This window comes from Drosophila subpulchrella, unplaced genomic scaffold, assembly GCF_014743375.2.
Source record: "Drosophila subpulchrella strain 33 F10 #4 breed RU33 unplaced genomic scaffold, RU_Dsub_v1.1 Primary Assembly Seq147, whole genome shotgun sequence".
In the NCBI taxonomy this organism is placed as follows: domain Eukaryota; kingdom Metazoa; phylum Arthropoda; class Insecta; order Diptera; family Drosophilidae; genus Drosophila; species Drosophila subpulchrella.
Genome location: NW_023665487.1, coordinates 119249 through 137500, shown reverse-complemented (window position 1 = coordinate 137500; position 18252 = coordinate 119249). Strand labels below are relative to the sequence as shown.

At 34.9% G+C, this 18252-nt stretch overlaps 5 non-coding genes across 5 annotated transcripts; all 5 read left to right on the top strand.

Moving 5' to 3' along the window:
• Nucleotides 1-28: 28 nt before the first annotated feature.
• On the top strand, nucleotides 29-207 carry LOC119558878. The gene has a single exon (XR_005220498.1). It is a non-coding gene; the product is annotated as a 5.8S ribosomal RNA (ribosomal RNA).
• Nucleotides 208-608: 401 nt separating this feature from the next.
• On the top strand, nucleotides 609-4579 carry LOC119558899. The gene has a single exon (XR_005220518.1). It is a non-coding gene; the product is annotated as a large subunit ribosomal RNA (ribosomal RNA).
• A 5983-nt stretch (nucleotides 4580-10562) lies between these two features.
• On the top strand, nucleotides 10563-12557 carry LOC119558888. Its single transcript, XR_005220508.1, has one exon. It is a non-coding gene; the product is annotated as a small subunit ribosomal RNA (ribosomal RNA).
• Nucleotides 12558-13216: 659 nt separating this feature from the next.
• LOC119558877 lies at nucleotides 13217-13395 on the top strand. The gene has a single exon (XR_005220497.1). It is a non-coding gene; the product is annotated as a 5.8S ribosomal RNA (ribosomal RNA).
• Nucleotides 13396-13796: 401 nt separating this feature from the next.
• Nucleotides 13797-17767, top strand: LOC119558902. The gene has a single exon (XR_005220521.1). It is a non-coding gene; the product is annotated as a large subunit ribosomal RNA (ribosomal RNA).
• Nucleotides 17768-18252: the final 485 nt, after the last annotated feature.

Sequence of the window (18252 nt, the reverse complement as noted above, 5' to 3'; positions counted from 1 at the left end):
ATGACAAAATTACCAAACCAATATATAAAACTCTAAGCGGTGGATCACTCGGCTCATGGGTCGATGAAGAACGCAGCAAACTGTGCGTCATCGTGTGAACTGCAGGACACATGAACATCGACATTTTGAACGCATATCGCAGTCCATGCTGTTATGTACTTTAATTAATTTTATAGTGCTGCTTGGACTACATATGGTTGAGGGTTGTAAGACTATGCTAATTAAGTTGTTTATATAAATTTTATAATGAAATTTTATAAGCATATGGTATATTATTGGATAATAATAATTTAATTATTATATTATTCATAATATTAACAAATATATGAAAAACATTATCTCACATTAGTAAATAATTTGAATGTGAAAAACGAAGAGAAATATTTTCTTTTTCAATCAAATAATACTGAGAAATGTCTAGCATAAAAAATTTATCTAGAATTGTCTCTTATTAAAGATTAGTAAATAGAAAGCCGTTGACAATATTATTATTCTTCGTTGATTCGTTAGACCAAACAAATGCCATACAAATATATAAAATATATAACGAATTTAATAAAATGTTTTATCATTATATATAAAGAATTAATTGCAAAAAAAGTTATACACAACCTCAACTCATATGGGACTACCCCCTGAATTTAAGCATATTAATTAGGGGAGGAAAAGAAACTAACCAGGATTTTCTTAGTAGCGGCGAGCGAAAAGAAATCAGTTCAGCACTAAGTCACTTTGTCTATATGGCAAATGTGAGATGCAGTGTATGGAGCGTCAATATTCTAGTATGAGAAATTAACGATTTAAGTCCTTCTTAAATGAGGCCATTTACCCATAGAGGGTGCCAGGCCCGTATAACGTTAATGATTACTAGATGATGTTTCCAAAGAGTCGTGTTGCTTGATAGTGCAGCACTAAGTGGGTGGTAAACTCCATCTAAAACTAAATATAACCATGAGACCGATAGTAAACAAGTACCGTGAGGGAAAGTTGAAAAGAACTCTGAATAGAGAGTTAAACAGTACGTGAAACTGCTTAGAGGTTAAGCCCGATGAACCTGAATATCCGTTATGGAAAATTCATCATTAAAATTGTAATATTTAAACAATATTATGATAATAGTGTGCATTTTTTCCATATAAGGACATTGTAATCTATTAGCATACAAAATTTATCATAAAATATAACTTATAGTTTATTCAAATTAATTTGCTTGCATTTTAACACAGAATAAATGTTATTAATTTGATAAAGTGCTGATAGATTTATATGAATACAGTGCGTTAATTTTTCGGAATTATATAATGGCATAATTATCATTGATTTTTGTGTTTATTATATGCACTTGTATGATTAACAATGCGAAAGATTCAGGATACCTTCGGGACCCGTCTTGAAACACGGACCAAGGAGTCTAACATATGTGCAAGTTATTGGGATATAAACCTAATAGCGTAATTAACTTGACTAATAATGGGATTAGTTTTTTAACTATTTATAGCTAATTAACACAATCCCGGGGCGTTCTATATAGTTATGTATAATGATATTTATATTATTTATGCCTCTAACTGGAACGTACCTTGAGCATATATGCTGTGACCCGAAAGATGGTGAACTATACTTGATCAGGTTGAAGTCAGGGGAAACCCTGATGGAAGACCGAAACAGTTCTGACGTGCAAATCGATTGTCAGAATTGAGTATAGGGGCGAAAGACCAATCGAACCATCTAGTAGCTGGTTCCTTCCGAAGTTTCCCTCAGGATAGCTGGTGCATTTTAATGTTATATAAAATAATCTTATCTGGTAAAGCGAATGATTAGAGGCCTTAGGGTCGAAACGATCTTAACCTATTCTCAAACTTTAAATGGGTAAGAACCTTAACTTTCTTGATATGAAGTTCAAGGTTATGATATAATGTGCCCAGTGGGCCACTTTTGGTAAGCAGAACTGGCGCTGTGGGATGAACCAAACGTAATGTTACGGTGCCCAAATTAACAACTCATGCAGATACCATGAAAGGCGTTGGTTGCTTAAAACAGCAGGACGGTGATCATGGAAGTCGAAATCCGCTAAGGAGTGTGTAACAACTCACCTGCCGAAGCAACTAGCCCTTAAAATGGATGGCGCTTAAGTTGTATACCTATACATTACCGCTAAAGTAGATGATTTATATTACTTGTGATATAAATTTTGAAACTTTAGTGAGTAGGAAGGTACAATGGTATGCGTAGAAGTGTTTGGCGTAAGCCTGCATGGAGCTGCCATTGGTACAGATCTTGGTGGTAGTAGCAAATAATCGAATGAGACCTTGGAGGACTGAAGTGGAGAAGGGTTTCGTGTGAACAGTGGTTGATCACGAGTTAGTCGGTCCTAAGTTCAAGGCGAAAGCCGAAAATTTTCAAGTAAAACACAAATGCCATACAAATATAATTATATTATATAAATCAAGCTAATTAATATACTTGAATAATTTTGAACGAAAGGGAATACGGTTCCAATTCCGTAACCTGTTGAGTATCCGTTTGTTATTAAATATGGGCCTCGTGCTCATCCTGGCAACAGGAACGACCATAAAGAAGCCGTCGAGAGATATCGGAAGAGTTTTCTTTTCTGTTTTATAGCCGTACTACCATGGAAGTCTTTCGCAGAGAGATATGGTAGATGGGCTAGAAGAGCATGACATATACTGTTGTGTCGATATTTTCTCCTCGGACCTTGAAAATTTATGGTGGGGACACGCAAACTTCTCAACAGGCCGTACCAATATCCGCAGCTGGTCTCCAAGGTGAAGAGTCTCTAGTCGATAGAATAATGTAGGTAAGGGAAGTCGGCAAATTAGATCCGTAACTTCGGGATAAGGATTGGCTCTGAAGATTGAGATAGTCGGGCTTGATTGGGAAACAATAACATGGTTTATGTGCTCGTTCTGGGTAAATAGAGTGTCTGGCATTTATGTTGGTCACTTGTTCCCCGGATAGTTTAGTTACGTAGCCAATTGTGGAACTTTCTTGCTAAAATTTTTAAGAATACTAATTGGGTTAAACCAATTAGTTCTTATTAATTATAACGATTATCAATTAACAATCAATTCAGAACTGGCACGGACTTGGGGAATCCGACTGTCTAATTAAAACAAAGCATTGTGATGGCCCTAGCGGGTGTTGACACAATGTGATTTCTGCCCAGTGCTCTGAATGTCAAAGTGAAGAAATTCAAGTAAGCGCGGGTCAACGGCGGGAGTAACTATGACTCTCTTAAGGTAGCCAAATGCCTCGTCATCTAATTAGTGACGCGCATGAATGGATTAACGAGATTCCTACTGTCCCTATCTACTATCTAGCGAAACCACAGCCAAGGGAACGGGCTTGGAATAATTAGCGGGGAAAGAAGACCCTTTTGAGCTTGACTCTAATCTGGCAGTGTAAGGAGACATAAGAGGTGTAGAATAAGTGGGAGATATTAGACTTCGGTTTGGTATCGCCAATGAAATACCACTACTCTTATTGTTTCCTTACTTACTTGATTAAATGGAACGTGTATCATTTCCTAGCCATTATACGGATATATTTATTATATCTTATGGTATTGGGTTTTGATGCAAGCTTCTTGATCAAAGTATCACGAGTTTGTTATATAATCGCAAACAAATTCTTTAATAAAACGGTGCATTTATGTATTTTTGATTTGAAAATTTGGTATAACTCCAATTACTCAGGTATGATCCAATTCAAGGACATTGCCAGGTAGGGAGTTTGACTGGGGCGGTACATCTCTCAAATAATAACGGAGGTGTCCCAAGGCCAGCTCAGTGCGGACAGAAACCACACATAGAGCAAAAGGGCAAATGCTGACTTGATCTCGGTGTTCAGTACACACAGGGACAGCAAAAGCTCGGCCTATCGATCCTTTTGGTTTAAAGAGTTTTTAACAAGAGGTGTCAGAAAAGTTACCATAGGGATAACTGGCTTGTGGCGGCCAAGCGTTCATAGCGACGTCGCTTTTTGATCCTTCGATGTCGGCTCTTCCTATCATTGTGAAGCAAAATTCACCAAGCGTTGGATTGTTCACCCATGCAAGGGAACGTGAGCTGGGTTTAGACCGTCGTGAGACAGGTTAGTTTTACCCTACTAATGACAAAACGTTGTTGCGACAGCATTCCTGCGTAGTACGAGAGGAACCGCAGGTACGGACCAATGGCACAATACTTGTTCGAGCGAACAGTGGTATGACGCTACGTCCGTTGGATTATGCCTGAACGCCTCTAAGGTCGTATCCGTGCTGGACTGCAATGATAAATAAGGGGCAATTTGCATTGTATGGCTTCTAAACCATTTAAAGTTTATAATTTACTTTATAAACGACAATGGATGTGATGCCAATGTAATTTGTAACATAGTAAATTGGGAGGATCTTTGATCACCTGATGCCGCGCTAGTTACATATAAAAGCATTATTTAATACAATGACAAAGCCTAGAATCAATTGTAAACGACTTTTGTAACAGGCAAGGTGTTGTAAGTGGTTGAGCAGCTGCCATACTGCGATCCACTGAAGCTTATCCTTTGCTTGATGATTCGATAATAAAGATGTTGCAAAGCGGGCATAATCATTATGCTTGCTTGCAGCATCGCACGCCACTTTGTTTGTGGTGTGTAAGGTAGGGAAGAAGAAATATAAAAGACCTAAATTGGAAACATCAATATATAAGTAAATATTGAACAAACAAAATGTATCGTCATCTTATTAGTGACGCGATGATAAAGTGGCAAACATATTCCATGTATAAATATTCCTATGGTATTAAAATTCAAGTAAAGAGGACATATATAAAAGTTTGTATATATGGTTCATTCAATGGTAGCAGCGGTTGGTTGGTTGGTGTCTGCTCCTCTTATTGTTCAAAACTTATGTTATGGTAGCAAGTCTATATCGTCATATTATTAGTGACGCGAAAAAGTAGTGGCAAAACATATTCCATGTATAAATAAATATTCCTATGGTATTGAAATTCAAGTAAAGAGGCCATTCAAGTAAAGAGGACTTATATAAATATAAGTATATGTTCCTTCAATGGTAGCAGCGCGGTTGGTTGGTTGGTGTGTCTGCTCCTCTTATTGTTCAAAACTTATGTTATGGTAGCAAGACTGTATCGTCATATTATTAGTGACGCGAAAAAGTAGTGGCAAAACATATTCCATGTATAAATATTCCTATGGTATTGAAATTCAAGTAAAGAGGACATATAAAATTACTATCAATGGTAGCAGTGGTTGGTTGGTTGGTGGTTGGTTGGCGGCTGCTCCTATTATTGTTCAAGACTTATGTTATGGTAGCAAGTCTGTATCGTCATATTAATTATTAGTGACGCGAAAAAGTAGTGGAAATCATATTCCATGTATAAATAGATTCCTATGGTAATGAAATTTTCAAGTAAAGAGAGGACCATTCAAGTAAGAGGACATATAAAAAGTAAGTATATGTTCCTCCAATGGTAGCAGTGGTTGGTTGGTTGGCGGCTGATCCTCTTATTGTTCAAAACTTATTTTATCAATATGAGTTTGGCAATACAATAAAGAAGACCAATCTAATCCATATAAAACTAAATGTATTATATGGATATGCTTAGGAAACCCATATATTCATAAAAAAAAATTATGTATAGAAAATTATACATATATCTTTTATATAAATGAATCGTATGGATATCGCCTTATGGTAGGTATAATAACTTTTTAAGGCATAATAATGTATAATATAGAAAATATACATTGAAATATAAATGCATTTTTATAGATATGGCGGCATATAAGTGCCATATACACAAGAATAAATAATAGAATTTACCAATATATAATTAAAATGAGATATATAAACCTAGTGAGGGGCTGCACTAGTATATGAATCGTATGGATATGGCTTATAGGTATAATACCTATAAGGCATAATAATGTATAATATAATAAATATAAATTAAGATATGAATGAATTATATAAATATGGCATAGAAATGCCATATACATAAGAATAAATGGTAGAATTTACCCATATATCACTGAAACACGATATATAAACCAAATGATAGCTGGCACTAGTACTGTAAACAGGCACGTAGTAGTGCGTGGGGTAAAAAACTACTATAGGGAGGTGGTCGTTGGCGGGCCCCTCCTCGTATTGGTCAAAACTTATGTTATGCATATGAATTTGTCAATACTATATAGAACGCCAAGCATATCCATATAAACTATGGATATGCATAGAAATCCATACAAAAGTAAAAAAAAATTATGTATAGAAAAATATACATATATTTATATAAGTGAATCGTATGGATATGGCTTATAGGTATAATACCTATAAGGCATAATAATGTATAACAAGTAAATATACATTGAAATGTGAATGCATTGTATGGATATGGCATATAAATGCCATATATATAGAAATAAATTGTATATCAATGATATAACAATTATAAACCTAGTGAGGGGCGGCACTAGTGAATGAATCGTATGGATATGGCTTATAGGTATAATACCTATAAGGCATAATAATGTATAATATAATAAATATACATTAAGATATGAATGGATTGTATAAATATGGCATAGAAATGCCATATACATAAGAATAAATGGTAGAATTTACCCATATATCACTGAAACACGATATATAAACCTAGTGATAGCTGGCACTAGTACTGTAAACAGGCACGTAGTAGTGCGTGGGGTAAAAAACTACTATAGGGAGGTGGTCGTTGGCGGGCCCCTCCTCGTATTGGTCAAAACTTATGTTATGCATATGAATTTGTCAATACTATATAGAACGCCAAGCATATCCATATAAACTATGGATATGCATAGAAATCCATACAAAAGTAAAAAAAAATTATGTATAGAAAAATATACATATATTTATATAAGTGAATCGTATGGATATGGCTTATAGGTATAATACCTATAAGGCATAATAATGTATAACAAGTAAATATACATTGAAATGTGAATGCATTGTATGGATATGGCATATAAATGCCATATATATAGAAATAAATTGTATATCAATGATATAACAATTATAAACCTAGTGAGGGGCGGCACTAGTGAATGAATCGTATGGATATGGCTTATAGGTATAATACCTATAAGGCATAATAATGTATAATATAATAAATATACATTAAGATATGAATGGATTGTATAAATATGGCATAGAAATGCCATATACATAAGAATAAATGGTAGAATTTACCCATATATCACTGAAACACGATATATAAACCTAGTGATAGCTGGCACTAGTACTGTAAACAGGCACGTAGTAGTGCGTGGGGTAAAAAACTACTATAGGGAGGTGGTCGTTGGCGGGCCCCTCCTCGTATTGGTCAAAACTTATGTTATGCATATGAATTTGTCAATACTATATAGAACGCCAAGCATATCCATATAAACTATGGATATGCATAGAAATCCATACAAAAGTAAAAAAAAATTATGTATAGAAAAATATACATATATTTATATAAGTGAATCGTATGGATATGGCTTATAGGTATAATACCTATAAGGCATAATAATGTATAACAAGTAAATATACATTGAAATGTGAATGCATTGTATGGATATGGCATATAAATGCCATATATATAGAAATAAATTGTATATCAATGATATAACAATTATAAACCTAGTGAGGGGCGGCACTAGTGAATGAATCGTATGGATATGGCTTATAGGTATAATACCTATAAGGCATAATAATGTATAATATAATAAATATACATTAAGATATGAATGGATTGTATAAATATGGCATAGAAATGCCATATACATAAGAATAAATGGTAGAATTTACCCATATATCACTGAAACACGATATATAAACCTAGTGATAGCTGGCACTAGTACTGTAAACAGGCACGCAGTAGTGCGTGGGGTAAAAAACTACTATAGGGAGGTGGTCGTTGGCGGGCCCCTCCTCGTATTGGTCAAAACTTATGTTATGCATATGAATTTGTCAATACTATATAGAACGCCAAGCATATCCATATAAACTATGGATATGCATAGAAATCCATACAAAAGTAAAAAAAAATTATGTATAGAAAAATATACATATATTTATATAAGTGAATCGTATGGATATGGCTTATAGGTATAATACCTATAAGGCATAATAATGTATAACAAGTAAATATACATTGAAATGTGAATGCATTGTATGGATATGGCATATAAATGCCATATATATAGAAATAAATTGTATATCAATGATATAAAAATTATAAACCTAGTGAGGGGCGGCACTAGTGAATGAATCGTATGGATATGGCTTATAGGTATAATACCTATAAGGCATAATAATGTATAATATAATAAATATACATTAAGATATGAATGGATTGTATAAATATGGCATAGAAATGCCATATACATAAGAATAAATGGTAGAATTTACCCATATATCACTGAAACACGATATATAAACCTAGTGATAGCTGGCACTAGTACTGTAAACAGGCACGCAGTAGTGCGTGGGGTAAAAAACTACTATAGGGAGGTGGTCGTTGGCGGGCCCCTCCTCGTATTGGTCAAAACTTATGTTATGCATATGAATTTGTCAATACTATATAGAACGCCAAGCATATCCATATAAACTATGGATATGCATAGAAATCCATACAAAAGTAAAAAAAAATTATGTATAGAAAAATATACATATATTTATATAAGTGAATCGTATGGATATGGCTTATAGGTATAATACCTATAAGGCATAATAATGTATAACAAGTAAATATACATTGAAATGTGAATGCATTGTATGGATATGGCATATAAATGCCATATATATAGAAATAAATTGTATATCAATGATATAACAATTATAAACCTAGTGAGGGGCGGCACTAGTGAATGAATCGTATGGATATGGCTTATAGGTATAATACCTATAAGGCATAATAATGTATAATATAATAAATATACATTAAGATATGAATGGATTGTATAAATATGGCATAGAAATGCCATATACATAAGAATAAATGGTAGAATTTACCCATATATCACTGAAACATGATATATAAACCTAGTGATAGCTGGCACTAGTACTGTAAACAGGCACGCAGTAGTGCGTGGGGTAAAAAACTACTATAGGGAGGTGGTCGTTGGCGGGCCCCTCCTCGTATTGGTCAAAACTTATGTTATGCGTAAACATATGATTTTGTCAATACTATAAAGAAAACTTGTTTTGTACATACAAAACTAAATGAATTATATGGATATTGAAAAATAAATGGCATTATATCCATATAATGAAAATATACTTGTATTCTCTTATTATAAGAGAGAATACCGTATAGTTGGTTGGCAAAGACAATTGAAAATACCCGAATTGCAGATGATGGGTTCAAAAACTACTATAGGGTGGTGTAGCAAATAATATGAAGATGATATATCCATATAATGGATATACACTAGTATTCTCTTATTATAATAGAGAATACCATATAAATGGTTGGCAAAGACAATTGAAAATACCCGAATTGAAGTTGACGGGTTCAAAAACTATTATAGGGTGATGTAGCAAATAAAATAATGAAGATATATCCATATAATGGAATTATATGTGTATTCTCTTATTATATGAGAGAGTACCAAACGGTTGATTGGCAAAGACAATTGAAAATACCCGAATTAAAGATATTGGGTCCAAAAACTACTATAGGATGGTCAATGGGCCGGCCATCTACTATTGACGTGACAAAATACTGTCTGTCGGTAGAGAAGATATTAATCCGTCAAATTTGTTTCTTTATTCATTTATGAATATGAGACTTGGCTCCACGGTTAATATTTTAAGCCCAAAGATAATAATGTTGAAACAAAGGCCAAGGTTTCTATTATACATAGAATAACAAATTGTTTCCGAACTTTATCGTTAATCCAAATAAATAATTACAATTGAGGCAGGCTAATAATGATATATATTTTGTATTGATAATCTTGATATATATGTATATTGGTCTGCCATTATCACATACTGAGTTATGTGATAATTCCCTGCGGGGATAAATTAAAAGAGGTGTCCCTATATTAAAAGAAAATAATATATATATATATTATTTCTTCTAACGTACATATCATATATGCGCTCGGTTTTATATTATATATTACCAAAGAGTCTTATATGAATATATACAGATAAATTTTAAATTTATCATCAAAATACAAATGATTTAATTCAATATTTTATATTGGTTAAACAAAAATTGTACATGTGTGGATACAATAATGACGTATGTCGAACAAAAAAGATATTTTAGAATGAAATATGCAAATATAAAGAAAATTATTACGTATTACGAAAAAAAATATTGTGTTTTTAACATCAATAATTAAAAAACTTGTTATTATTAGTGGCGGAACAAGTATATATTGTGAAAACAACAAACGTATACGAATGCTATATAAAAATGGCCGTATTCGATAGAAAACAATCTATAAAATTTATATTGCTAATTTCTATTCAAAAATATGAATGAAATATGAATAAAAACATTATTCTGGTTGATCCTGCCAGTAGTTATATGCTTGTCTCAAAGATTAAGCCATGCATGTCTAAGTACACACGAATTAAAAGTGAAACCGCAAAAGGCTCATTATATCAGTTATGGTTCCTTAGATCGTTAACAGTTACTTGGATAACTGTGGTAATTCTAGAGCTAATACATGCAATTAAAACATGAACCTTATGGGACATGTGCTTTTATTAGGCTAAAACCAAGCGATCGCAAGATCGTTATATTGGTTGAACTCTAGATAACATGCAGATCGTATGGTCTTGTACCGACGACAGATCTTTCAAATGTCTGCCCTATCAACTTTTGATGGTAGTATCTAGGACTACCATGGTTGCAACGGGTAACGGGGAATCAGGGTTCGATTCCGGAGAGGGAGCCTGAGAAACGGCTACCACATCTAAGGAAGGCAGCAGGCGCGTAAATTACCCACTCCCAGCTCGGGGAGGTAGTGACGAAAAATAACAATACAGGACTCATATCCGAGGCCCTGTAATTGGAATGAGTACACTTTAAATCCTTTAACAAGGACCAATTGGAGGGCAAGTCTGGTGCCAGCAGCCGCGGTAATTCCAGCTCCAATAGCGTATATTAAAGTTGTTGCGGTTAAAACGTTCGTAGTTGAACTTGTGCTTCATACGGGTAGTACAACTTACAATTGTGGTTAGTACTATACCTTTATGTATGTAAGCGTATTACCGGTGGAGTTCTTACATGTGCTTAGATACTTGTATTTTTTCATATGTTCCTCCTATTTAAAAACCTGCATTAGTGCTCTTAAACGAGTGTTATTGTGGGCCGGTACAATTACTTTGAACAAATTAGAGTGCTTAAAGCAGGCTTCAAATGCCTGAATATTCTGTGCATGGGATAATGAAATAAGACCTCTGTTCTGCTTTCATTGGTTTTCAGATCAAGAGGTAATGATTAATAGAAGCAGTTTGGGGGCATTAGTATTACGACGCGAGAGGTGAAATTCTTGGACCGTCGTAAGACTAACTTAAGCGAAAGCATTTGCCAAAGATGTTTTCATTAATCAAGAACGAAAGTTAGAGGTTCGAAGGCGATCAGATACCGCCCTAGTTCTAACCATAAACGATGCCAGCTAGCAATTGGGTGTAGCTACTTTTATGGCTCTCTCAGTCGCTTCCCGGGAAACCAAAGCTTTTGGGCTCCGGGGGAAGTATGGTTGCAAAGCTGAAACTTAAAGGAATTGACGGAAGGGCACCACCAGGAGTGGAGCCTGCGGCTTAATTTGACTCAACACGGGAAAACTTACCAGGTCCGAACATAAGTGTGTAAGACAGATTGATAGCTCTTTCTCGAATCTATGGGTGGTGGTGCATGGCCGTTCTTAGTTCGTGGAGTGATTTGTCTGGTTAATTCCGATAACGAACGAGACTCAAATATATTAAATAGATATCTTCAGGATTATGGTGTTGAAGCTTATATAGCCTTCATTCATGGTGGCAGTAAAATGTTTATTGTGTTTGAATGTGTTTATATAAGTGGAGCCGTACCTGTTGGTTTGTCCCATTATAAGGACACTAGCTTCTTAAATGGACAAATTGCGTCTAGCAATAATGAGATTGAGCAATAACAGGTCTGTGATGCCCTTAGATGTCCTGGGCTGCACGCGCGCTACAATGAAAGTATCAACGTGTATTTCCTAGACCGAGAGGTCCGGGTAAACCGCTGAACCACTTTCATGCTTGGGATTGTGAACTGAAACTGTTCACATGAACTTGGAATTCCCAGTAAGTGTGAGTCATTAACTCGCATTGATTACGTCCCTGCCCTTTGTACACACCGCCCGTCGCTACTACCGATTGAATTATTTAGTGAGGTCTCCGGACGTGATCACTGTGACGCCTTGTGTGTTACGGTTGTTTCGCAAAAGTTGACCGAACTTGATTATTTAGAGGAAGTAAAAGTCGTAACAAGGTTTCCGTAGGTGAACCTGCGGAAGGATCATTATTGTTTAATATCCTTACCGTTAATAAAAAAATTTGTTTTTATTATAATAATATAATATATTATAGTAATACAAATAAAATATAAATTGCCAAAAATATGATCTTTTATAGATCAAATATAAAATTTCGAACAAGCAAATCGAAATAATAATTGTAATAATAAATATATTATTGCATTAAATAAGAGATAAATAAATAAGCAAAAGCAAACAAATAACAAATTCGAACAAGCAAATCGAAATTATTAAATTTATTTAATATTATTATTATATTGTATATTAAATGCAATTAATTAATAAAACACTGTGTGTATATGGACCATAATATACACGCGTTGCGATATGTATTGTTCATCTCAGTTATGCGCATACATTGGATAATGCAACAACCTAAAATGTACAATGTTGTACCTGATTATTACAGGTTAATGTTTTATATAAATTTCAATATATATCGCTAAAAAAAAGTATTAATACCGTAAATGCCATTTAAAAAATACTTGATATATTATTGGTTATATGAAACTAAGACATTTCGCAGCATTCGTTTTAGGTATAAAAATCAATTTATTGAAGGAATTGATATATGCCAGTAAAATGGTGTATTTTTAATTTCTTTCAATAAAAACATATATGACAAAATTACCAAACCAATATATAAAACTCTAAGCGGTGGATCACTCGGCTCATGGGTCGATGAAGAACGCAGCAAACTGTGCGTCATCGTGTGAACTGCAGGACACATGAACATCGACATTTTGAACGCATATCGCAGTCCATGCTGTTATGTACTTTAATTAATTTTATAGTGCTGCTTGGACTACATATGGTTGAGGGTTGTAAGACTATGCTAATTAAGTTGTTTATATAAATTTTATAATGAAATTTTATAAGCATATGGTATATTATTGGATAATAATAATTTAATTATTATATTATTCATAATATTAACAAATATATGAAAAACATTATCTCACATTAGTAAATAATTTGAATGTGAAAAACGAAGAGAAATATTTTCTTTTTCAATCAAATAATACTGAGAAATGTCTAGCATAAAAAATTTATCTAGAATTGTCTCTTATTAAAGATTAGTAAATAGAAAGCCGTTGACAATATTATTATTCTTCGTTGATTCGTTAGACCAAACAAATGCCATACAAATATATAAAATATATAACGAATTTAATAAAATGTTTTATCATTATATATAAAGAATTAATTGCAAAAAAAGTTATACACAACCTCAACTCATATGGGACTACCCCCTGAATTTAAGCATATTAATTAGGGGAGGAAAAGAAACTAACCAGGATTTTCTTAGTAGCGGCGAGCGAAAAGAAATCAGTTCAGCACTAAGTCACTTTGTCTATATGGCAAATGTGAGATGCAGTGTATGGAGCGTCAATATTCTAGTATGAGAAATTAACGATTTAAGTCCTTCTTAAATGAGGCCATTTACCCATAGAGGGTGCCAGGCCCGTATAACGTTAATGATTACTAGATGATGTTTCCAAAGAGTCGTGTTGCTTGATAGTGCAGCACTAAGTGGGTGGTAAACTCCATCTAAAACTAAATATAACCATGAGACCGATAGTAAACAAGTACCGTGAGGGAAAGTTGAAAAGAACTCTGAATAGAGAGTTAAACAGTACGTGAAACTGCTTAGAGGTTAAGCCCGATGAACCTGAATATCCGTTATGGAAAATTCATCATTAAAATTGTAATATTTAAACAATATTATGATAATAGTGTGCATTTTTTCCATATAAGGACATTGTAATCTATTAGCATACAAAATTTATCATAAAATATAACTTATAGTTTATTCAAATTAATTTGCTTGCATTTTAACACAGAATAAATGTTATTAATTTGATAAAGTGCTGATAGATTTATATGAATACAGTGCGTTAATTTTTCGGAATTATATAATGGCATAATTATCATTGATTTTTGTGTTTATTATATGCACTTGTATGATTAACAATGCGAAAGATTCAGGATACCTTCGGGACCCGTCTTGAAACACGGACCAAGGAGTCTAACATATGTGCAAGTTATTGGGATATAAACCTAATAGCGTAATTAACTTGACTAATAATGGGATTAGTTTTTTAACTATTTATAGCTAATTAACACAATCCCGGGGCGTTCTATATAGTTATGTATAATGATATTTATATTATTTATGCCTCTAACTGGAACGTACCTTGAGCATATATGCTGTGACCCGAAAGATGGTGAACTATACTTGATCAGGTTGAAGTCAGGGGAAACCCTGATGGAAGACCGAAACAGTTCTGACGTGCAAATCGATTGTCAGAATTGAGTATAGGGGCGAAAGACCAATCGAACCATCTAGTAGCTGGTTCCTTCCGAAGTTTCCCTCAGGATAGCTGGTGCATTTTAATGTTATATAAAATAATCTTATCTGGTAAAGCGAATGATTAGAGGCCTTAGGGTCGAAACGATCTTAACCTATTCTCAAACTTTAAATGGGTAAGAACCTTAACTTTCTTGATATGAAGTTCAAGGTTATGATATAATGTGCCCAGTGGGCCACTTTTGGTAAGCAGAACTGGCGCTGTGGGATGAACCAAACGTAATGTTACGGTGCCCAAATTAACAACTCATGCAGATACCATGAAAGGCGTTGGTTGCTTAAAACAGCAGGACGGTGATCATGGAAGTCGAAATCCGCTAAGGAGTGTGTAACAACTCACCTGCCGAAGCAACTAGCCCTTAAAATGGATGGCGCTTAAGTTGTATACCTATACATTACCGCTAAAGTAGATGATTTATATTACTTGTGATATAAATTTTGAAACTTTAGTGAGTAGGAAGGTACAATGGTATGCGTAGAAGTGTTTGGCGTAAGCCTGCATGGAGCTGCCATTGGTACAGATCTTGGTGGTAGTAGCAAATGATCGAATGAGACCTTGGAGGACTGAAGTGGAGAAGGGTTTCGTGTGAACAGTGGTTGATCACGAGTTAGTCGGTCCTAAGTTCAAGGCGAAAGCCGAAAATTTTCAAGTAAAACACAAATGCCATACAAATATAATTATATTATATAAATCAAGCTAATTAATATACTTGAATAATTTTGAACGAAAGGGAATACGGTTCCAATTCCGTAACCTGTTGAGTATCCGTTTGTTATTAAATATGGGCCTCGTGCTCATCCTGGCAACAGGAACGACCATAAAGAAGCCGTCGAGAGATATCGGAAGAGTTTTCTTTTCTGTTTTATAGCCGTACTACCATGGAAGTCTTTCGCAGAGAGATATGGTAGATGGGCTAGAAGAGCATGACATATACTGTTGTGTCGATATTTTCTCCTCGGACCTTGAAAATTTATGGTGGGGACACGCAAACTTCTCAACAGGCCGTACCAATATCCGCAGCTGGTCTCCAAGGTGAAGAGTCTCTAGTCGATAGAATAATGTAGGTAAGGGAAGTCGGCAAATTAGATCCGTAACTTCGGGATAAGGATTGGCTCTGAAGATTGAGATAGTCGGGCTTGATTGGGAAACAATAACATGGTTTATGTGCTCGTTCTGGGTAAATAGAGTGTCTGGCATTTATGTTGGTCACTTGTTCCCCGGATAGTTTAGTTACGTAGCCAATTGTGGAACTTTCTTGCTAAAATTTTTAAGAATACTAATTGGGTTAAACCAATTAGTTCTTATTAATTATAACGATTATCAATTAACAATCAATTCAGAACTGGCACGGACTTGGGGAATCCGACTGTCTAATTAAAACAAAGCATTGTGATGGCCCTAGCGGGTGTTGACACAATGTGATTTCTGCCCAGTGCTCTGAATGTCAAAGTGAAGAAATTCAAGTAAGCGCGGGTCAACGGCGGGAGTAACTATGACTCTCTTAAGGTAGCCAAATGCCTCGTCATCTAATTAGTGACGCGCATGAATGGATTAACGAGATTCCTACTGTCCCTATCTACTATCTAGCGAAACCACAGCCAAGGGAACGGGCTTGGAATAATTAGCGGGGAAAGAAGACCCTTTTGAGCTTGACTCTAATCTGGCAGTGTAAGGAGACATAAGAGGTGTAGAATAAGTGGGAGATATTAGACTTCGGTTTGGTATCGCCAATGAAATACCACTACTCTTATTGTTTCCTTACTTACTTGATTAAATGGAACGTGTATCATTTCCTAGCCATTATACGGATATATTTATTATATCTTATGGTATTGGGTTTTGATGCAAGCTTCTTGATCAAAGTATCACGAGTTTGTTATATAATCGCAAACAAATTCTTTAATAAAACGGTGCATTTATGTATTTTTGATTTGAAAATTTGGTATAACTCCAATTACTCAGGTATGATCCAATTCAAGGACATTGCCAGGTAGGGAGTTTGACTGGGGCGGTACATCTCTCAAATAATAACGGAGGTGTCCCAAGGCCAGCTCAGTGCGGACAGAAACCACACATAGAGCAAAAGGGCAAATGCTGACTTGATCTCGGTGTTCAGTACACACAGGGACAGCAAAAGCTCGGCCTATCGATCCTTTTGGTTTAAAGAGTTTTTAACAAGAGGTGTCAGAAAAGTTACCATAGGGATAACTGGCTTGTGGCGGCCAAGCGTTCATAGCGACGTCGCTTTTTGATCCTTCGATGTCGGCTCTTCCTATCATTGTGAAGCAAAATTCACCAAGCGTTGGATTGTTCACCCATGCAAGGGAACGTGAGCTGGGTTTAGACCGTCGTGAGACAGGTTAGTTTTACCCTACTAATGACAAAACGTTGTTGCGACAGCATTCCTGCGTAGTACGAGAGGAACCGCAGGTACGGACCAATGGCACAATACTTGTTCGAGCGAACAGTGGTATGACGCTACGTCCGTTGGATTATGCCTGAACGCCTCTAAGGTCGTATCCGTGCTGGACTGCAATGATAAATAAGGGGCAATTTGCATTGTATGGCTTCTAAACCATTTAAAGTTTATAATTTACTTTATAAACGACAATGGATGTGATGCCAATGTAATTTGTAACATAGTAAATTGGGAGGATCTTTGATCACCTGATGCCGCGCTAGTTACATATAAAAGCATTATTTAATACAATGACAAAGCCTAGAATCAATTGTAAACGACTTTTGTAACAGGCAAGGTGTTGTAAGTGGTTGAGCAGCTGCCATACTGCGATCCACTGAAGCTTATCCTTTGCTTGATGATTCGATAATAAAGATGTTGCAAAGCGGGCATAATCATTATGCTTGCTTGCAGCATCGCACGCCACTTTGTTTGTGGTGTGTAAGGTAGGGAAGAAGAAATATAAAAGACCTAAATTGGAAACATCAATATATAAGTAAATATTGAACAAACAAAATGTATCGTCATCTTATTAGTGACGCGATGATAAAGTGGCAAACATATTCCATGTATAAATATTCCTATGGTATTAAAATTCAAGTAAAGAGGACATATATAAAAGTTTGTATATATGGTTCATTCAATGGTAGCAGCGGTTGGTTGGTTGGTGTCTGCTCCTCTTATTGTTCAAAACTTATGTTATGGTAGCAAGTCTATATCGTCATATTATTAGTGACGCGAAAAAGTAGTGGCAAAACATATTCCATGTATAAATAAATATTCCTATGGTATTGAAATTCAAGTAAAGAGGCCATTCAAGTAAAGAGGACTTATATAAATATAAGTATATGT